The 22,500-nt window shown below is 48.8% G+C and overlaps 1 protein-coding gene and 1 long non-coding RNA gene across 2 annotated transcripts in view; one reads left to right on the top strand and one right to left on the bottom strand.

The window, feature by feature from the left end:
* The window catches only part of LOC118382566 (dynactin subunit 1-like), a 266,523-nt gene that overhangs the window by 142,538 nt on the left and 101,485 nt on the right, over window positions 1-22,500 (top strand).
* LOC127915691 (uncharacterized) lies at window positions 987-1,905 on the bottom strand. The gene is made up of 3 exons (XR_008091650.1): window positions 1,886-1,905; window positions 1,722-1,779; window positions 987-1,085 (listed from the first exon to the last, which is right to left on the bottom strand). It is a non-coding gene; the product is annotated as an uncharacterized LOC127915691 (long non-coding RNA).

Genomic DNA, 22,500 nt, shown 5'->3' with positions numbered 1-22,500 from the left:
ATGCATTGAAACGTGTGGGGTTTTGTTTTGTGCAAAATAACTATGAATTAACAGACTTGTTTTCTAATAATTGTCAACATATAACATCACTTTAAAGTATGGGATGTTCACTTTATTACAAGGAACCATAGCAGGTCTGGGGGAACTGACCAATGGGTGGGTTTCTGGGGGGGAACTGACCAATGGGTGGGTTTCTGGGTGGGAACTGACCAATGGGTGGGTTTCTGGGTGGGGAGTGACCAATGGGTGGGTTTCTGGGTGGGGAATAACCAATCAATGGGTTTTATATTTCCTCTACCGTGGCTGTCTATGTATCAATTGTGCTATACAATTAAAGTGTATTATAATGATAATGTTGATTTAGATGATAACAATTATTGGTATTATTGGTATTATTTATAATAATATTATTGTTATTATTTATAATAATATTATTGTTATTATTGTCATTATTTATAAATAATAATATTATTGTTATTATTTATAGTAATATTATTGTTATTTTTGTTATTATTTATAATAATAATATTGTTATTATTGTTATTATTTATAAATAATAATAATATTGTTATTATTTATAATAATATTATTGTTATTATGTATAATAATATTATTGTTATTATTGTTATTATTTATAATAATAATATTGTTATTATTGTTATTATTTATAATAATAATAATATTGTTATTATTGTTATTATTTATAATAATATTATTGTTATCATTTATAATAATATTATTGTTATTATTGTTATCATGAAGGTCAAGCTGAAGGAGCTGGAGAAACATAAGATCCAGCTGGAGCAGCTCCAGGAATGGAAGACCAAGATGCAGGAGCAGCAGAACGACCTGCAGAAACAACTCAAAGAGGCCAAGAAGGAAAGCAGTTTACCTCACAGTACCTCTCATTCATCAGTTTACCTCACAGTACCTCTCATTCAGCAGTTTACCTCTCATTAATCAGTTTACCTCACAGTACCTCTCATTCATCAGTTTACCTCACAGTACCTCTCATTCATCAGTTTACCTCACAGTACCTCTCATTAATGAGTTTACCTCACAGTACCTCTCATTCATCAGTTTACCTCACAGTACCTCTCATTAATCAGTTTACCTCACAGTACCTCTCATTCATCAGTTTACCTCTCATTCATCAGTTTACCTCTCATTCATCAGTTTACCTCTCATTCATCAGTTTACCTCTCATTCATCAGTTTACCTCTCATTCATCAGTTTACCTCACAGTACCTCTCATTCACCAGTTTACCTCACAGTACCTCTCATTCATCACTTTACCTCACAGTACCTCTCATTCATCAGTTTACCTCACAGTACCTCTCATTCAGCAGTTTACCTCACAGTACCTCTCATTAATCAGTTTACCTCACAGTACCTCTCATTCATCAGTTTACCTCACAGTACCTCTCATTAATCAGTTTACCTCACAGTACCTCTCATTCATCAGTTTACCTCACAGTACCTCTCATTAATCAGTTTACCTCACAGTACCTCTCATTCATCAGTTTACCTCACAGTACCTCTCATTAATCAGTTTACCTCACAGTACCTCTCATTCAGCAGTTTACCTCACAGTACCTCTCATTCATCAGTTTACCTCACAGTACCTCTCATTCATCAGTTTACCTCACAGTGCCTCTCATTCATCAGTTTACCTCATGGTACCTCTCATTCATCAGTTTACCTCTCATTCAGCAGTTTACCTCACAGTGCCTCTCATTAATGAGTTTACCTCACAGTACCTCTCATTCATCAGTTTACCTCACAGTACCTCTCATTCATCAGTTTACCTCACAGTACCTCTCATTCATCAGTTTACCTCTCATTCATCAGTTTACCTCACAGTACCTCTCATTCATCAGTTTACCTCTCATTCATCAGTTTACCTCACAGTACCTCTCATTCATCAGTTTACCTCACAGTACCTCTCATTCATCAGTTTACCTCACAGTGCCTCTCATTCATCAGTTTACCTCACAGTACCTCTCATTAATGAGTTTACCTCACAGTACCTCTCATTCATCAGTTTACCTCACAGTACCTCTCATTCATCAGTTTACCTCACAGTACCTCTCATTCATCAGTTTACCTCTCATTCATCAATCGGTTTACCTCACAGTACCTCTCATTCATCAGTTTACCTCACAGTACCTCTCATTAATGAGTTTACCTCACAGTACCTCTCATTCATCAGTTTACCTCACAGTACCTCTCATTAATCAGTTTACCTCACAGTACCTCTCATTAATGAGTTTACCTCACAGTACCTCTCATTCATCAGTTTACCTCTCATTCATCAGTTTACCTCTCATTCATCAGTTTACCTCACAGTACCTCTCATTCATCAGTTTACCTCACAGTACCTCTCATTCATCACTTTACCTCACAGTACCTCTCATTCATCAGTTTACCTCACAGTGCCTCTCATTCATCAGTTTACCTCTCATTCATCAGTTTACCTCACAGTACCTCTCATTCAGCAGTTTACCTCACAGTGCCTCTCATTCATCAGTTTACCTCTCGTTCATCAGTTTACCTCACAGTACCTCTCATTAATGAGTTTACCTCACAGTACCTCTCATTCAGCAGTTTACCTCACAGTGCCTCTCATTCATCAGTTTACCTCTCATTCATCAGTTTACCTCACAGTGCCTCTCATTCATCAGTTTACCTCTCATTCATCAGTTTACCTCACAGTGCCTCTCATTAATCAGTTTACCTCACAGTACCTCTCATTCAGCAGTTTACCTCACAGTGCCTCTCATTCATCAGTTTACCTCTCATTCATCAGTTTACCTCACAGTACCTCTCATTAATGAGTTTACCTCACAGTACCTCTCATTCAGCAGTTTACCTCACAGTGCCTCTCATTCATCAGTTTACCTCTCATTCATCAGTTTACCTCACAGTGCCTCTCATTCATCAGTTTACCTCTCATTCATCAGTTTACCTCACAGTGCCTCTCATTAATCAGTTTACCTCACAGTACCTCTCATTCAGCAGTTTACCTCACAGTGCCTCTCATTCATCAGTTTACCTCTCATTCATCAGTTTACCTCACAGTACCTCTCATTCATCAGTTTACCTCACAGTACCTCTCATTCATCAGTTTACCTCACAGTACCTCTCATTCATCAGTTTACCTCACAGTACCTCTCATTCATCAGTTTACCTCACAGTACCTCTCATTCATCAGTTTACCTCACAGTACCTCTCATTCATCAGTTTACCTCACAGTACCTCTCATTCATCAGTTTACCTCTCATACCTCTCATTAGAGTTTACCTCACAGTACCTCTCATTCATCAGTTTACCTCACATTCATTCATCAGTTTACCTCACATTACCTCTCATTCATCAGTTTACCTCACAGTACCTCTCATTCATCAGTTTACCTCACAGTACCTCTCATTCATCAGTTTACCTCACAGTTCTCATTCAGTTTACCTCACAGTACCTCTCATTCATCAGTTTACCTCACAGTACCTCTCATTCATCAGTTTACCTCACAGTACCTCTCATTAATGAGTTTACCTCACAGTACCTCTCATTCATCAGTTTACCTCACAGTACCTCTCATTCATCAGTTTACCTCACAGTACCTCTCATTCATCAGTTTACCTCACAGTACCTCTCATTAATCAGTTTACCTCACAGTACCTCTCATTCAGCAGTTTACCTCACAGTACCTCTCATTCATCAGTTTACCTCACAGTACCTCTCATTCGTCAGTTTACCTCTCATTCATCAGTTTACCTCACAGTACCTCTCATTCAGCAGTTTACCTCACAGTACCTCTCATTCATCACTTTACCTCACAGTACCTCTCATTCATCAGTTTACCTCACAGTACCTCTCATTAATCAGTTTACCTCACAGTACCTCTCATTCATCAGTTTACCTCACAGTACCTCTCATTCATCAGTTTACCTCACAGTACCTCTCATTCATCAGTTTACCTCACAGTACCTCTCATTCAGCAGTTTACCTCACAGTACCTCTCATTCATCACTTTACCTCACAGTACCTCTCATTCATCAGTTTACCTCACAGTACCTCTCATTAATCAGTTTACCTCACAGTACCTCTCATTCATCAGTTTACCTCACAGTACCTCTCATTCATCAGTTTACCTCACAGTACCTCTCATTCATCAGTTTACCTCACAGTACCTCTCATTCATCAGTTTACCTCACAGTACCTCTCATTCATCAGTTTACCTCACAGTACCTCTCATTCATCAGTTTACCTCACAGTGCCTCTCATTCATCAGGTTACCTCACAGTACCTCTCATTAATCAGTTTACCTCACAGTACCTCTCATTCATCAGTTTACCTCACAGTACCTCTCATTCATCAGTTTACCTCACAGTACCTCTCATTCATCAGTTTACCTCACAGTACCTCTCATTCATCAGTTTACCTCACAGTACCTCTCATTAATCACTTTACCTCTAGTTACCCCAGCATCATATCAGTAGTGGACTCTAGTTACCCCAGCATCATATCAGTAGTGGACTCTAGTTACCTCAGCATCATATCAGTAGTGGACTCTAGTTACCTCAGCATCATATCAGTAGTGGACTCTAGTTACCCCAGCATCATATCAGTAGTGGACTCTAGTTACCCCAGCATCATATCAGTAGTGGACTCTTAACTGATCTTACCTCTATAGTACCTCTCATTAGGATCAGGAGGCCCAGGAGGCGAAGGAGCACTCATGGTTTACCTCGGACAGTACCGCTCATAGAGATTACGCTGGACAGTAGATGGCTCATTCATCAGTTTACCTGCAGCAGGAGGTACCTCTCATGAAGGAGTTTACTGGAAGAGCTCTCATGGATCCTGGACCTCTCATTAATCATCAGTTCCTCAAACATCAGATAGAGGAGAAAGGTAGTTACCCCAGCATCATATCAGTAGTGGACTCTAGTTACCCCAGCATAATATCAGTACACACACACACACCACAGCATCACACACACACACACACACACCACAGCACATACAGTAGTGGACACACACACACCCCACATCATATCACAGTGCACATCTAGTACGCACACACATCATATCAGTAGTGGCTCAGTACCCCAGCATCATATCAGTAGTGGACACACACGCACATCAAGTCCTCACACACACCCACAGGAGGCGAAGGAGGCCCAGGAGGCGAAGGAGCACTCATGGAGTAGATGGACACACACACACATCAAGATGGCCACACACACACAGATGGCTGAGGAGCACTGACACCCTGCACATCAGGTGGAGTCACAAGGAGACATGGAAGAGCTCGTCATGGACCTGGACGCACTCAAACACGAGATACACAGACAGGTAGGAGGAGACACAGACACACACACACACACACACACACACACACACACACACACACACACACACAAGTACACACACACACACACACATCAAGTACACACACACACACACACACACATACACACACACACACACACACACATCAAGTACACACACACACACATCAAGTACACACACACACATCAAGTACACACACACACACACACACATCAAGTACACACACACACCAGCTTGTTGTTTCATCAGGTTCAGACGGTGCTGCTTCCAGTTACCATGTGAAACAGCTGGAGGAGCAGAACGGCAGGCTGAAGGAAGCTCTCGTCAGGTATGTGTGTGTGTGTGTGTGTGTGTGTGTGTGTGTGTGTGTGTGTGTGTGTGTGTGTGTGTGTGTGTGTGTGTGTGTGTGTGTGTGTGTGTGTGTGTGTGTGTGTGTGTGAGTGCGTGCGTGTGTGTGTGTGTGTGAATGTGACCATGTATGTGTGTATGTACAGTGCCTTTTGAAAGTCTTCGGCCCCCTTGAACTTTGCGACCTTTTGCCACATTTCAGGCTTCAAACATAAAGATATAAAACTGTATTTTTTTGTGAAGAATCAACAACAAGTGGGACACAATCATGAAGTGGAACGACATTTATTGGATATTTCAAACTTTTTTAACAAATCAAAAACTGAAAAATTGGGCGTGCAAAATTATTCAGCCCCCTTAAGTTAATACTTTGTAGCGCCACCTTTTGCTGCGATTACAGCTGTAAGTCGCTTGGGGTATGTCTCTATCAGTTTTGCACATCGAGAGACTGAATTTTTTTCAGGTAGTCTAGTGGTTAGAGTGTAGAGGAGGCAGGTAGCCTAGTGGTTAGAGTGTAGAGGAGGCAGGTAGCCTAGTGGTTAGAGTGTAGAGGAGGCAGGTAGCCTAGTGGTTAGAGTGTAGAGGAGGCAGGTAGCCTAGTGGTTAGAGTGTAGAGGAGGCAGGTAGTCTAGTGGTTAGAGTGTAGAGGAGGCAGGTAGCCTAGTGGTTAGAGTGTAGAGGAGGCAGGTAGTCTAGTGGTTAGAGTGTAGAGGAGGCAGGTAGTCTAGTGGTTAGAGTGTAGAGGAGGCAGGTAGTCTAGTGGTTAGAGTGTAGAGGAGGCAGGTAGCCTAGTGGTTAGAGTGTAGAGGAGGCAGGTAGTCTAGTGGTTAGAGTGTAGAGGAGGCAGGTAGCCTAGTGGTTAGAGTGTAGAGGAGGCAGGTAGCCTAGTGGTTAGAGTGTAGAGGAGGCAGGTAGTCTAGTGGTTAGAGTGTAGAGGAGGCAGGTAGCCTAGTGGTTAGAGTGTAGAGGAGGCAGGTAGCCTAGTGGTTAGAGTGTAGAGGAGGTAGGTAGCCTAGTGGTTAGAGTGTAGAGGAGGCAGGTAGCCTAGTGGTTAGAGTGTAGAGGAGGTAGGTAGCCTAGTGGTTAGAGTGTAGAGGTGCAGGTAGCCTAGTGGTTAGAGTGTAGAGGAGGCAGGTAGTCTAGTGGTTAGGGGGCAGGTAGCCTAGTGGTTAGAGTGTAGAGGAGGCAGGTAGCCTAGTGGTTAGAGTGTAGAGGAGGCAGGTAGTCTAGTGGTTAGAGGGGCGGCAGGTAGCCTAGTGGTTAGAGTGTAGAGGAGGCAGGTAGCCTAGTGGTTAGAGTGTAGAGGAGGCAGGTAGCCTAGTGGTTAGAGTGTAGAGGAGGCAGGTAGACTAGTGGTTAGAGTGTAGAGGAGGTAGGTAGCCTAGTGGTTAGAGTGTAGAGGAGGCAGGTAGTCTAGTGGTTAGAGTGTAGAGGAGGCAGGTAGTCTAGTGGTTAGAGTGTAGAGGAGGCAGGTAGCCTAGTGGTTAGAGTGTAGGGGAGGTAGGTAGCCTAGTGGTTAGAGTGTAGGGGAGGCAGGTAGTCTAGTGGTTAGAGTGTAGGGGAGGTAGGTAGCCTAGTGGTTAGAGTGTAGGGGAGGTAGGTAGCCTAGTGGTTAGAGTGTAGGGGAGGTAGGTAGCCTAGTGGTTAGAGGGGCGGGAGGTTGTTTATAAATACCTTGTCTCTGTGTCAGGATGCGTGACCTGTCTGTGTCGGAGAAGCAGGAACATGTGAAGCTCCAGAAGCAGACAGAGAGGAAGAGCACAGAGCTGGACACCCTGAGGACTCAGAGAGAGAAACTCCAGGAGGAGATGAAACTGGCCGAGAGGACCATCGATGAACTCAAAGAACAGGTCAGTAAACAGCAGTTATACGGTTAAAATCTACGTTTTCAAATGTCACCCTGGGCTTGTTTTCCATCAGGTCTTTCTAGTGGGATGTGTTTCACACATAATTGCCCAGAAGTAAGGCAGGTCAGGGCTTCCCGAGCTGAATGATACACCCACCCTATGACAGCTTCCTGTGTGTTTGTATTTGTTTTTTATCATGGATGCCCATTTTTAGTGTTTCTTCACAGGTGTATTTTTACCTGCTTTTTTAAAAATCTGATTCTACTGCTGTCAATACCTCTCACAAATACAAAATAGTGATGAAGTCGATCTCTCCTCCACTTTGAGCCAGAAGAGATTGACATGCATATTATTAATATTAGTTCTCTGTGTACATCCAAGGTCCAACCGTGCTGCCCTGTTCTGAGCCAATTGCAATTTTCCTAAGTCCCTTTTTGTGGCACCTGACCACACGACTGAACAGTAGTCCAGGTGAGACAAATCTAGGGCCTGTAGGATCTACCTTGTTCATAGTGCTGTTAAGAAGGTAGAAACTAGGGCCTGCAGGATCTACCTTGTTGATAGTGTTGTTAAGAAGGTAGAAACTAGGACCTGCAGGACCTGCCTTGTTGACTGTGTTGTTAAGAAGGTAGAAACTAGGGCCTCTATGACCTGCCTTGTTGATAGTGTTGTTAAGAAGGTAGAAACTAGGGCCTGTAGGACCTGCCTTGTTGATAGTGTTGTGAAGAAGGTAGAAACTAGGGCCTGTAGGACCTGCCTTGTTGATAGTGTTGTTAAGAAGGTAGAAACTAGGGTCTGTAGGACCTGCCTTGTTGATAGTGTTGTTAAGAAGGTAGAAACTAGGACCTGCAGGACCTGCCTTGTTGATAGTGTTGTTAAGAAGGTAGAAACTAGGGTCTGTAGGACCTGCCTTGTTGATAGTGTTGTTAAGAAGGTAGAAACTAGGGCCTGTAGGACCTGCCTTGTTGATAGTGTTGTTAAGAAGGTAGAAACTAGGGTCTGTAGGACCTGCCTTGTTGATAGTGTTGTTAAGAAGGTAGAAACTAGGACCTGCAGGACCTGCCTTGTTGATAGTGTTGTTAAGAGTGTAGAAACTAGGGTCTGTAGGACCTGCCTTGTTGATAGTGTCGTTAAGAAGGTAGAAACTAGGACCTGTAGGACCTGCCTTGTTGACTGTGTTGTTAAGAAGGTAGAAACTAGGGCCTGTAGGACCTGCCTTGTTGATAGTGCTGTTAAGAAGGTAGAAACTAGGGCCTGTAGGACCTGCCTTGTTGATAGTGTTGTTAAGAAGGTAGAAACTAGGGCCTCTATGACCTGCCTTGTTGATAGTGTTGTTAAGATGGTAGAAACTAGGGTCTGTAGGACCTGCCTTCTTGATAGTGTTGTTAAGAAACAAAAATACCCTCAAATAAAAGGTGACATTTTGTAGGCAGAAGGTCATACACAGGAGGAGGCAGGTAGCAGGGTCCAGGGGCAGGTAGCAGGGTCCAGGGGCAGGTAGCAGGGTCCAGGGGCAGGTAGCAGGGTCCAGGGGCAGGTAGCAGGGTCCAGGGGCAGGTAGATGGGTCCAGGGGCAGGCAGAAGGTCATACACAGGAGGAGGCAGGTAGCAGGGTCCAGGGGCAGGTAGCAGGGTCCAGGGGCAGGTAGCAGGGTCCAGGGGCAGGCAGAAGGTCATACACAAGAGGAGGCAGGTAGCAGGGTCCAGGGGCAGGTAGCAGGGTCCAGGGGCAGGTAGATGGGTCCAGGGGCAGGCAGAAGGTCATACACAGGAGGAGGCAGGTAGCAGGGTCCAGGGGCAGGTAGATGGGTCCAGGGGCAGGCAGAAGGTCATACACAGGAGGAGGCAGGTAGCAGGGTCCAGGGGCAGGTAGCAGGGTCCAGGGGCAGGCAGAAGGTCATACACAAGAGGAGGCAGGTATATTTGAATAATATTTTTATACGTTGAGTGTTTGAATCGATCGGAAAGACAGCTTTGTATTTGAAGTTAACTTTGTTCGGAAGTTATCGGTGTCACAGAGAGATAAACCAATCGATTCTGTGTTTTTTAGCGGAGATCTGTGTTTGAGGGCAAAATAGCATCTAACGATGCAGGTGTTCGATTACGAGCGTTGTCAAGTGAAACATTAATAACATAATAATAACGATGAATTTAGCCTTAAGATGCTTTTGCGAAACCCGGGCCCTGGTCTTGTGTCTGGAAGTAGCTTAGGCTAGTTAGTGCTAACCAACGTCATTCGCCAATTAGCTTCAGCTGGCTGGTGTGCGACAGCGGCAAAGTAGGTTTGACTTTGGATAGCCTATCTCCGGGGCTAGTTAGGGACTGTCAATAAATTACACAAAGTACCTGGGACAATATTTAGTTTTGTATTTGAATTTCTACAATTTATAGTAGGTTTGAGGTTTTTAAGTCATTGAAATGTTGAGCTATTTAAACTTGTTTATATTGTCCCGTGTACATTGTGTCATTTACTGATGGTTCCAGCCCTCATAAACACCTTGAACACAAGCGCCATGCTGGAATGAGGAAAATCCAAAAATCACAAAGGATCCCCTGAACCAATTTATTTGCAAATTATGGTGGAAAATAAGTATTTGGTCAATAACAAAGCTCTCAATACCCTCAATTGAAACACCTCGATCCCCTGAACACAGCTCACTCTCCAACCCTCACTCTCAAACACCTCGATCCCCAGAACGCAGCTCACTCTCCAACCCTCACTCTCAAACACCTCGATCCCCTGAACACAGCTCACTCTCCAACCCTCACTCTCAAACACCTCGATCCCCAGAACGCAGCTCACTCTCCAACCCTCACTCTCAAACACCTCGATCCCCTGAACAGAGCTCACTCTCCAACCCTCACCACTAAACAGAGCATGTGAGCAGAACGTTGACTCACTCTAAACCCTCACTTGTTTTTGTCGATCCCCTGGACCTCCCTATTTTAAAGGCTCACTCTCACATTTTCCTGTGTTTTTATTGGGTTGAACAGTTCAAACTTTCCCCAAATTCCCCTGTAAAGGGAAAGGTTTATGTTACAAACTCTCCAACCTCACTGCTCAAAGGACCTAAGAATAATTGTAGTCCCTGAACGGCTGTGTTCTGGGGCCTGATGGCTGTGTTGATGGGGCTGATGGCTGTGTCACTCTCCAACCCTCACTGTGTCATGGGGCACCTCGATGGGGCTGAACGCAGCTCACTCTCCTGATGGTTGTCTTGAAACACCTGATCCTGTGTTGAACGCAGGCTCACTCTCCAATGGGGCTGATGGCACTTGATGGGGCTGACACCTCTGTGTTGAACAGAGCTCACTGATGGCTGTGTTGACATGGGCAGATGGCAAAAAGTTGATTTAGTCATGGCCACCAATTGATGGGGCTGATGGTTGTGTTGATCCTGATGGTTGTGTTGATGAGGCTGATGGCTGTGTTGATGGGTACTTCAACTATGACAGACAATGGCTGTGTTGATGGGGCTGATGGTTGTGTTGATGGGGCTGATGGCTGTGTTGGATGGGGCTTTTTGGGCTATGGCTGTGTTGATGGGGCTGATGGCTGTGTTGATGGGGCTGATGGTTGTGTTGATGGGGCTGAAATGTTGATGGGACTGATGGTTGTGTTGATGGGACTGATGGCTGTTTTGATGGGGCTGATGGCTGTGTTGATGGGGCTGATGGCTGTGTTGATGGGAAATGATGGCTGTGTTGATGGGGCTGAACTTGCACTGTGTTGTTACTGATGGCTGTTTTGCCACTGATGGCTGTGTTGTTGGGGCTGATGGCTGTGTTGATGGGGCTGATGGCTGTGATGTTTTTCCACAGGGCTGATGGCTGTTTATGATGCTGATGGCTGTGCATGGGGCTGATGGCTGTGTTGATGGGGCTGATGGCTGTCTTGATCACAGTGGCTGTTTGATGGGGCTGATGGTTGTGTTGATGGGACTGATGGCTGTGTTGATGGGGCTGTCTGGCTGTGTTGATGGGACTGATGGCTGTGTTGATGGGGCTTTATGTGATGATGTGGCTGATGGCTGTGTTGATGGGGCTGATGGCTGTGTTGATGGGGCTGATGGTTGTGTTGATGGGCTGATGGCTGTGTTGATGGGGCTGAAATGTAGATGGGGCTGTTTTGTTGATGGGACTGATGGCTGTGTTGATGGGACTGATGGCTTTTGAAGGGCTGATGGCTGTGTTGAAAATGATGGCTGTTTGATGGGGCTGATGGCTTTTTGATGGGTTGATGGCTGTGTTGATGGGGCTTTGGTTGTGTTGATGGGGCTGATGGTTGTGTTGATGGGGAAATGGTTTATGATGGGACTGATGGCTCTGTTGATGGGGCTGATGGCTGTGTTGATGGGGCTGATGGCTGTGTTGATGGGGCTGATGGCTGTGTTGATGGGGCTGATGGCTGTGTTGATGGGACTGATGGCTGTGTTGATGGGGCTGATGGCTGTGTTGATGGGGCTGATGGCTGTGTTGATGGGGCTGATGGCTGTGTTGATGGGGCTGATGGTTGTGTTGATGGGGCTGATGGCTGTGTTGATGGGGCTGATGGCTGTGTTGATGGGGCTGATGGCTGTGTTGATGGGGCTGATGGCTGTGTTGATGGGGCTGATGGCTGTGTTGATGGGGCTGATGGCTGTGTTGATGGGGCTGATGGCTGTGTTGATGGGGCTGATGGCTGTGTTGATGGGGCTGATGGCTGTGTTGATGGGGCTGATGGCTGTGTTGATGGGGCTGATGGCTGTGTTGATGGGGCTGATGGCTGTGTTGATGGGGCTGATGGCTGTGTTGATGGGGCTGATGGCTGTGTTGATGGGGCTGATGGCTGTGTTGATGGGGCTGATGGCTGTGTTGATGGGGCTGATGGCTGTGTTGATGGGGCTGATGGCTGTGTTGATGGGGCTGATGGTTGTGTTGATGGGGCTGATGGCTGTGTTGATGGGGCTGATGGCTGTGTTGATGGGGCTGATGGCTGTGTTGATGGGGCTGATGGCTGTGTTGATGGGGCTGATGGCTGTGTTGATGGGGCTGATGGTTGTGTTGATGGGGCTGATGGCTGTGTTGATGGGGCTGATGGTTGTGTTGATGGGGCTGATGGCTGTGTTGATGGGGCTGATGGCTGTGTTGATGGGGCTGATGGCTGTGTTGATGGGGCTGATGGCTGTGTTGATGGGGCTGATGGCTGTGTTGATGGGGCTGATGGCTGTGTTGATGGGGCTGATGGCTGTGTTGATGGGGCTGATGGTTGTGTTGATGGGGCTGATGGCTGTGTTGATGGGGCTGATGGCTGTGTTGATGGGGCTGATGGCTGTGTTGATGGGGCTGATGGCTGTGTTGATGGGGCTGATGGCTGTGTTGATGGGGCTGATGGTTGTGTTGATGGGACTGATGGCTGTGTTGATGGGGCTGATGGCTGTGTTGATGGGACTGATGGCTGTGTTGATGGGGCTGATGGCTGTGTTGATGGGGCTGATGGCTGTGTTGATGGGGCTGATGGCTGTGTTGATGGGGCTGATGGCTGTGTTGATGGGGCTGATGGCTGTGTTGATGGGGCTGATGGCTGTGTTGATGGGGCTGATGGCTGTGTTGATGGGACTGATGGCTGTGTTGATGGGGCTGATGGCTGTGTTGATGGGGCTGATGGCTGTGTTGATGGGGCTGATGGCTGTGTTGATGGGGCTGATGGCTGTGTTGATGGGGCTGATGGCTGTGTTGATGGGGCTGATGGCTGTGTTGATGGGGCTGATGGCTGTGTTGATGGGGCTGATGGCTGTGTTGATGGGGCTGATGGCTGTGTTGATGGGGCTGATGGCTGTGTTGATGGGGCTGATGGCTGTGTTGATGGGGCTGATGGCTGTGTTGATGGGGCTGATGGCTGTGTTGATGGGGCTGATGGCTGTGTTGATGGGGCTGATGGCTGTGTTGATGGGACTGATGGCTGTGTTGATGGGGCTGATGGCTGTGTTGATGGGGCTGATGGCTGTGTTGATGGGGCTGATGGCTGTGTTGATGGGGCTGATGGCTGTGTTGATGGGGCTGATGGCTGTGTTGATGGGGCTGATGGCTGTGTTGATGGGGCTGATGGCTGTGTTGATGGGACTGATGGCTGTGTTGATGGGGCTGATGGCTGTGTTGATGGGGCTGATGGCTGTGTTGATGGGGCTGATGGCTGTGTTGATGGGACTGATGGCTGTGTTGATGGGACTGATGGCTGTGTTGATGGGGCTGATGGTTGTGTTGATGGGGCTGATGGCTGTGTTGATGGGGCTGATGGCTGTGTTGATGGGGCTGATGGCTGTGTTGATGGGGCTGATGGTTGTGTTGATGGGACTGATGGTTGTGTTGATGGGGCTGATGGTTGTGTTGATGGGACTGATGGTTGTGTTGATGGGGCTGATGGCTGTGTTGATGGGGCTGATGGCTGTGTTGATGGGGCTGATGGCTGTGTTGATGGGGCTGATGGCTGTGTTGATGGGGCTGATGGCTGTGTTGATGGGACTGATGGCTGTGTTGATGGGACTGATGGCTGTGTTGATGGGACTGATGGCTGTGTTGATGGGACTGATGGCTGTGTTGATGGGGCTGATGGCTGTGTTGATGGGACTGATGGCTGTGTTGATGGGGCTGATGGCTGTGTTGATGGGACTGATGGCTGTGTTGATGGGGCTGATGGCTGTGTTGATGGGGCTGATGGTTGTGTTGATGGGGCTGATGGTTGTGTTGATGGGACTGATGGTTGTGTTGATGGGGCTGATGGCTGTGTTGATGGGGCTGATGGTTGTGTTGATGGGACTGATGGCTGTGTTGATGGGGCTGATGGCTGTGTTGATGGGGCTGATGGCTGTGTTGATGGGACTGATGGCTGTGTTGATGGGGCTGATGGCTGTGTTGATGGGACTGATGGCTGTGTTGATGGGACTGATGGCTGTGTTGATGGGACTGATGGCTGTGTTGATGGGGCTGATGGTTGTGTTGATGGGACTGATGGCTGTGTTGATGGGACTGATGGCTGTGTTGATGGGACTGATGGCTGTGTTGATGGGACTGATGGCTGTGTTGATGGGGCTGATGGTAGTGTTGATGGGACTGATGGCTGTGTTGATGGGGCTGATGGCTGTGTTGATGGGACTGATGGCTGTGTTGATGGGGCTGATGGTTGTGTTGATGGGGCTGATGGTTGTGTTGATGGGGCTGATGGCTGTGTTGATGGGGCTGATGGCTGTGTTGATGGGGCTGATGGCTGTGTTGATGGGGCTGATGGCTGTGTTGATGGGACTGATGGCTGTGTTGATGGGGCTGATGGCTGTGTTGATGGGGCTGATGGCTGTGTTGATGGGGCTGATGGCTGTGTTGATGGGACTGATGGCTGTGTTGATGGGGCTGATGGCTGTGTTGATGGGGCTGATGGCTGTGTTGATGGGGCTGATGGCTGTGTTGATGGGGCTGATGGCTGTGTTGATGGGGCTGATGGCTGTGTTGATGGGGCTGATGGCTGTGTTGATGGGGCTGATGGTTGTGTTGATGGGACTGATGGCTGTGTTGATGGGGCTGATGGTTGTGTTGATGGGACTGATGGTTGTGTTGATGGGGCTGATGGTTGTGTTGATGGGGCTGATGGTTGTGTTGATGGGGCTGATGGCTGTGTTGATGGGGCTGATGGCTGTGTTGATGGGACTGATGGTTGTGTTGATGGGGCTGATGGTTGTGTTGATGGGGCTGATGGCTGTGTTGATGGGACTGATGGCTGTGTTGATGGGGCTGATGGCTGTGTTGATGGGGCTGATGGCTGTGTTGATGGGGCTGATGGCTGTGTTGATGGGACTGATGGTTGTGTTGATGGGGCTGATGGCTGTGTTGATGGGACTGATGGCTGTGTTGATGGGACTGATGGCTGTGTTGATGGGACTGATGGCTGTGTTGATGGGACTGATGGCTGTGTTGATGGGACTGATGGTTGTGTTGATGGGACTGATGGCTGTGTTGATGGGGCTGATGGCTGTGTTGATGGGGCTGATGGCTGTGTTGATGGGACTGATGGCTGTGTTGATGGGGCTGATGGTTGTGTTGATGGGACTGATGGCTGTGTTGATGGGGCTGATGGCTGTGTTGATGGGGCTGATGGCTGTGTTGATGGGACTGATGGTTGTGTTGATGGGGCTGATGGCTGTGTTGATGGGGCTGATGGCTGTGTTGATGGGGCTGATGGCTGTGTTGATGGGGCTGATGGCTGTGTTGATGGGGCTGATGGCTGTGTTGATGGGACTGATGGCTGTGTTGATGGGGCTGATGGCTGTGTTGATGGGGCTGATGGTTGTGTTGATGGGGCTGATGGTTGTGTTGATGGGGCTGATGGCTGTGTTGATGGGGCTGATGGCTGTGTTGATGGGACTGATGGCTGTGTTGATGGGGCTGATGGTTGTGTTGATGGGGCTGATGGTTGTGTTGATGGGGCTGATGGTTGTGTTGATGGGGCTGATGGTTGTGTTGATGGGGCTGATGGTTGTGTTGATGGGGCTGATGGCTGTGTTGATGGGGCTGATGGTTGTGTTGTTGGGGCTGATGGTTGTGTTGACGGGGCTGATGGCTGTGTTGATGGGGCTGATGGCTGTGTTGATGGGACTGATGGCTGTGTTGATGGGGCTGATGGCTGTGTTGATGGGGCTGATGGCTGTGTTGATGGGGCTGATGGTTGTGTTGATGGGACTGATGGTGTGTTGATGGGGCTGATGGCTGTGTTGATGGGACTGATGGCTGTGTTGATGGGGCTGATGGCTGTGTTGATGGGACTGATGGCTGTGTTGATGGGGCTGATGGCTGTGTTGATGGGGCTGATGGCTGTGTTGATGGGACTGATGGCTGTGTTGATGGGGCTGATGGCTGTGTTGATGGGGCTGATGGCTGTGTTGATGGGGCTGATGGCTGTGTTGATGGGGCTGATGGTTGTGTTGATGGGGCTGATGGCTGTGTTGATGGGGCTGATGGCTGTGTTGATGGGACTGATGGCTGTGTTGATGGGGCTGATGGCTGTGTTGATGGGACTGATGGCTGTGTTGATGGGGCTGATGGCTGTGTTGATGGGGCTGATGGCTGTGTTGATGGGGCTGATGGCTGTGTTGATGGGGCTGATGGCTGTGTTGATGGGGCTGATGGCTGTGTTGATGGGACTGATGGCTGTGTTGTTGGGGCTGATGGTTGTGTTGATTGGGCTGATGGCTGTGTTGATGGGGCTGATGGCTGTGTTGATGGGGCTGATGGTTGTGTTGATGGGGATGATGGCTGTGTTGATGGGGCTGATGGCTGTGTTGTGATCTGTGTTCCAGGTGGATGGGGCACTAGGAGCTGAGGAGATGGTGGAGACTCTGACAGAGAGGAATCTAGACTTGGAGGAGAAAGTCAGAGAGCTGAGAGAGACCGTCGTTGATCTGGTGAGACAGATACACCACAGACAAACTGGCACAGACACACCACAGAACTACTAGGACAGACACAGACCAACTGGGACAGACACACCACAGACCAACTAGGACAGACACACCACAGACCAACTAGGACAGACACACCACAGACCAACTGGGACAGACACAACACAGACCAACTGGGACAGACACAGACCAACTGGGACAGACACACCACAGACCAACTGGGACAGACACAACACAGACCAACTAGGACAGACACAACACAGACCAACTGGGACAGACACACCACAGACCAACTGGGACAGACACAGACCAACTGGGACAGACACACCACAGACCAACTGGGACAGACACACCACAGACCAACTGGGACAGACACAACACAGACCAACTAGGACATACACAGACCAACTGGGACAGACACAGACCAACTGGGACAGACACAGACCAACTGGGACAGACCCAGACCAACTGGGACAGACACACAACAGACCAACTGGGACAGACACAGACCAACTGGGACAGACACAGACCAACTGGGACAGACACAGACCAACTAGGACAGACACAGACCAACTGGGACAGACACACCACAGACCAACTAGGACAGACACAGACCAACTGGGACAGACCCAGACCAACTAGGACAGACACACCACAGACCAACTGGGACAGACACACCACAGACCAACTAGGACAGACACAGACCAACTAGGACAGACACAGACCAACTGGGACAGACACAGACCAACTGGGACAGACACAGACCAACTGGGACAGACACAGACCAACTAGGACAGACACACCACAGACCAACTGGGACAGACACACCACAGATCAACTAGGACAGACACACCACAGACCAACTAGGACAGACACACCACAGACCAACTAGGACAGACCCAGACCAACTAGGACAGACACACCACAGATCAACTAGGACAGACACACCACAGATCAACTAGGACAGACACACCACAGACCAACTGGGACAGACACACCACAGATCAACTAGGACAGACACACCACAGACCAACTGGGACAGACACAGACCAACTAGGACAGACACACCACAGACCAACTGGGACAGACACAGACCAACTGGGACAGACACAGACCAACTGGGACAGACACAGACCAACTGGGACAGACACAGACCAACTGGGACAGACACACCACAGACCAACTGGGACAGACACAGACCAACTGGGACAGACACAGACCAACTGGGGACAGACACAGACCAACTGGGACAGACACACCACAGACCAACTGGACAGACCCAGACCAACTGGGACAGACCAACTGGGACAGACACACCACAGACCAACTGGGACAGACACAGACCAACTAGGACAGACACAGACCAACTGGGACACAGACCAACTGGGACAGACAGACCAACTGGGACAGACACAGACCAACTGGGACAGACACACCACAGACCAGACCAACTGGGACAGACACAGACAGACAGACACAGACCAACTGGGACAGACACACCACAGACCAACTAGGACAGACACAGACCAACTGGGACAGACCCAGACCACCAGACACACCACAGACCAACTGGGACAGACACACCACAGACCAACTAGGACAGACACAGACCAACTAGGACAGACACAGACCAACTGGGACAGACACAGACCAACTGGGACAGACACAGACCAACTGGGACAGACACAGACCAACTGGGACAGACAGACCAACTAGGACAGACACAGACCAACTAGGACAGACACACCACAGACCAACTGGGACAGACCAACTACAGACACAGACCAACAGACACACCACAGATAACTAGGACAGACACAGACCAACTGGGACAGACACACCACAGACAACAACAGACACACCACAGACCAACTGGGACAGACACAGACCAACTAGGACAGACACACCACAGACCAACTGGGACAGACACAGACCAACTGGGACAGACACAGACCAACTGGGACAGACACAGACCAACTGGGACAGACACAGACCAACTGGGACAGACACACCACAGACCAACTGGGACAGACACAGACCAACTGGGACAGACACAGACAACTGACACACAGACCAACTGGGACAGACACAGACCAACTGGGACAGACACACCACAGACCAACTAGGACAGACACAGACCAACTGGGACAGACACACCACAGACCAACTAGGACAGACACAGACCAACTGGGACAGACACAGACCAACTGGGACAGACACAGACCAACAGACCAACCAACTGGGACAGACACACCACAGACCAACTGGGACAGACACAGACCAACTAGGACAGACACACCACAGACCAACTGGGACAGACACACCAACTAGGACAGACAGACCAACTGGGACAGACACACCACAGACCAACTACAGACACACCACAGACCAACTGGGACAGACACAGACCAACTGGGACAGACACAGACCAACTGGGACAGACACAGACCAACTGGGACAGACACACCACAGACCAACTAGGACAGACACAGACCAACTGGGACAGACACACCACAGACCAACTAGGACAGACACAGACCAACTGGGACAGACACACCACAGACCAACTAGGACAGACACAGACCAACTGGGACAGACACAGACCAACTGGGACAGACACACCACAGACCACAACTGGGACAGACACAGACCAACTAGGACAGACACACCACAGACCAACTGGGACAGACACAGACCAGGGACCACAGACCAACTGGGACAGACACAGACCAACACAGACACACCACAGACTAACTGGGACAGACACAGACCACAGACCACCACAGACCAACTGGGACAGACACAGACCAACTGGGACAGACACAGACCAACTAGGACACAGACCAACTGGGACAGACACAGACCAACTGGGACAGACACACCACAGACCAACTGGGACAGACACAGACCAACTGGGACAGACACACCACAGACCAACTAGGACAGACACACCACAGACCAACCAACTGGGACAGACACACCAGACCAACTGGGACAGACACACCACAGACCAACTGGGACAGACACACCAACTGGGACAGACACAGACCAACTGGGACAGACACACCACAGACCAACTGGGACAGACACACCACAGACCAACTGGGACAGACACAGACCAACTGGGACAGACACAGACCAACTGGGACAGACACACCACAGACCAACTGGGACAGACACACCACAGACCAACTGGGACAGACACAGACCAACTGGGACAGACACACCACAGACCAACTAGGACAGACACACCACAGACCAACTAGGACAGACACAGACCAACTGGGACAGACACAGACCAACTGGGACAGACACAGACCAACTGGGACAGACACACCACAGACCAACTAGGACAGACACAGACCAACTGGGACAGACACACCACAGACCAACTAGGACAGACACAGACCAACTGGGACAGACACACCACAGACCAACTAGGACAGACACAGACCAACTGGGACAGACACAGACCAACTGGGACAGACACACCACAGACCAACTAGGACAGACACACCACAGACTAACTGGGACAGACACAGACCAACTAGGACAGACACACCACAGACCAACTGGAACAGACACACCACAGACCAACTGGGACAGACACAGACCAACTGGGACAGACACACCACAGACCAACTAGGACAGACACAGACCAACTAGGACAGACACAGACCAACTGGGACAGACACACCACAGACCAACTGGGACAGACACACCACAGACCAACTGGGACAGACACAGACCAACTGGGACAGACACACCACAGACCAACTGGGACAGACACACCACAGACCAACTGGGACAGACACACCACAGACCAACTGGGACAGACACACCACAGACCAACTAGGACAGACACACCACAGACCAACTGGGACAGACACACCACAGACCAACTGGGACAGACACACCACAGACCAACTGGGACAGACCCAGACCAACTGGGACAGACACACCACAGACCAACTGGGACAGACCCAGACCAACTAGGACAGACACACCACAGACCAACTGGGACAGACACACCACAGACCAACTGGGACAGACACACCACAGACCAACTAGGACAGACACACCACAGACCAACTAGGACAGACACAGACCAACTGGGACAGACACACCACAGACCAACTGGGACAGACACACCACAGACCAACTGGGACAGACACACCACAGACCAACTGGGACAGACACAGACCAACTGGGACAGACACACCACAGACCAACTGGGACAGACACACCACAGACCAACTGGGACAGACACAGACCAACTGGGACAGACACAACACAGACCAACTAGGACAGACACACCACAGACCAACTGGGACAGACACACCACAGACCAACTGGGACAGACACACCACAGACCAACTGGGACAGACACAGACCAACTGGGACAGACACACCACAGACCAACTGGGACAGACACACCACAGACCAACTGGGACAGACACAGACCAACTGGGACAGACACAGACCAACTGGGACAGACACAACACAGACCAACTAGGACAGACACACCACAGACCAACTGGGACAGACACACCACAGACCAACTGGGACAGACACAGACCAACTGGGACAGACACACCACAGACCAACTGGGACAGACACACCACAGACCAACTGGGACAGACACAGACCAACTGGGACAGACAGACCACAGACCAACTAGGACAGACACAGACCAACTGGGTCAGACACACCACAGACCAACTGGGACAGACACACCACAGACCAACTGGGACAGACACAGACCAACTGGGACAGACACACCACAGACCAACTGGTTGGGGGTCAATTCCATTTCAATTCCAGTCAATTCAGGAAGTACACTGAAATTCAAATTATCTTCAATGCTTTTCAACGGGTAAAATGTGGAGTTTAATTAGAATTTGGTTTACTTCCTAGACATTTTAGATAAACATTGTATTTCTGTGTTCCGAATTTCACTACACCTGAATTCAACAGGTGTAGTAGACCTCTGAGTGAAATGCTGAATACAACAGGTGTAGTAGACCTTACAGTGAAATGCTGAATACAACAGGTGTAGTAGACCTTACAGTGAAATGCTGAATACAACAGGTGTAGTAGACCTCACAGTGAAATGCTGAATACAACAGGTGTAGTAGACCTTACAGTGAAATGCTGAATACAACAGGTGTAGTAGACCTTACAGTGAAATGCTGAATACAACAGGTGTAGTAGACCTTACAGTGAAATGCTGAATACAACAGGTGTAGTAGACCTTACAGTGAAATGCTGAATACAACAGGTGTAGTAGACCTTACAGTGAAATGCTGAATACAACAGGTGTAGTAGACCTTACAGTGAAATGCTGAATACAACAGGTGTAGTAGACCTTACAGTGAAATGCTGAATACAACAGGTGTAGTAGACCTTACGGTGAAATGCTGAATACAACAGGTGTAGTAGACCTTACAGTGAAATGCTGACTACAACAGGTGTAGTAGACCTTACAGTGAAATGCTGAATACAACTGGTGTAGTAGACCTCAC

This window comes from Oncorhynchus keta, chromosome 35 (assembly GCF_023373465.1).
Source record: "Oncorhynchus keta strain PuntledgeMale-10-30-2019 chromosome 35, Oket_V2, whole genome shotgun sequence".
NCBI classification, from domain to species: Eukaryota; Metazoa; Chordata; class Actinopteri; order Salmoniformes; family Salmonidae; genus Oncorhynchus; species Oncorhynchus keta.
This window is presented reverse-complemented; position numbering and strand designations above follow the sequence as displayed.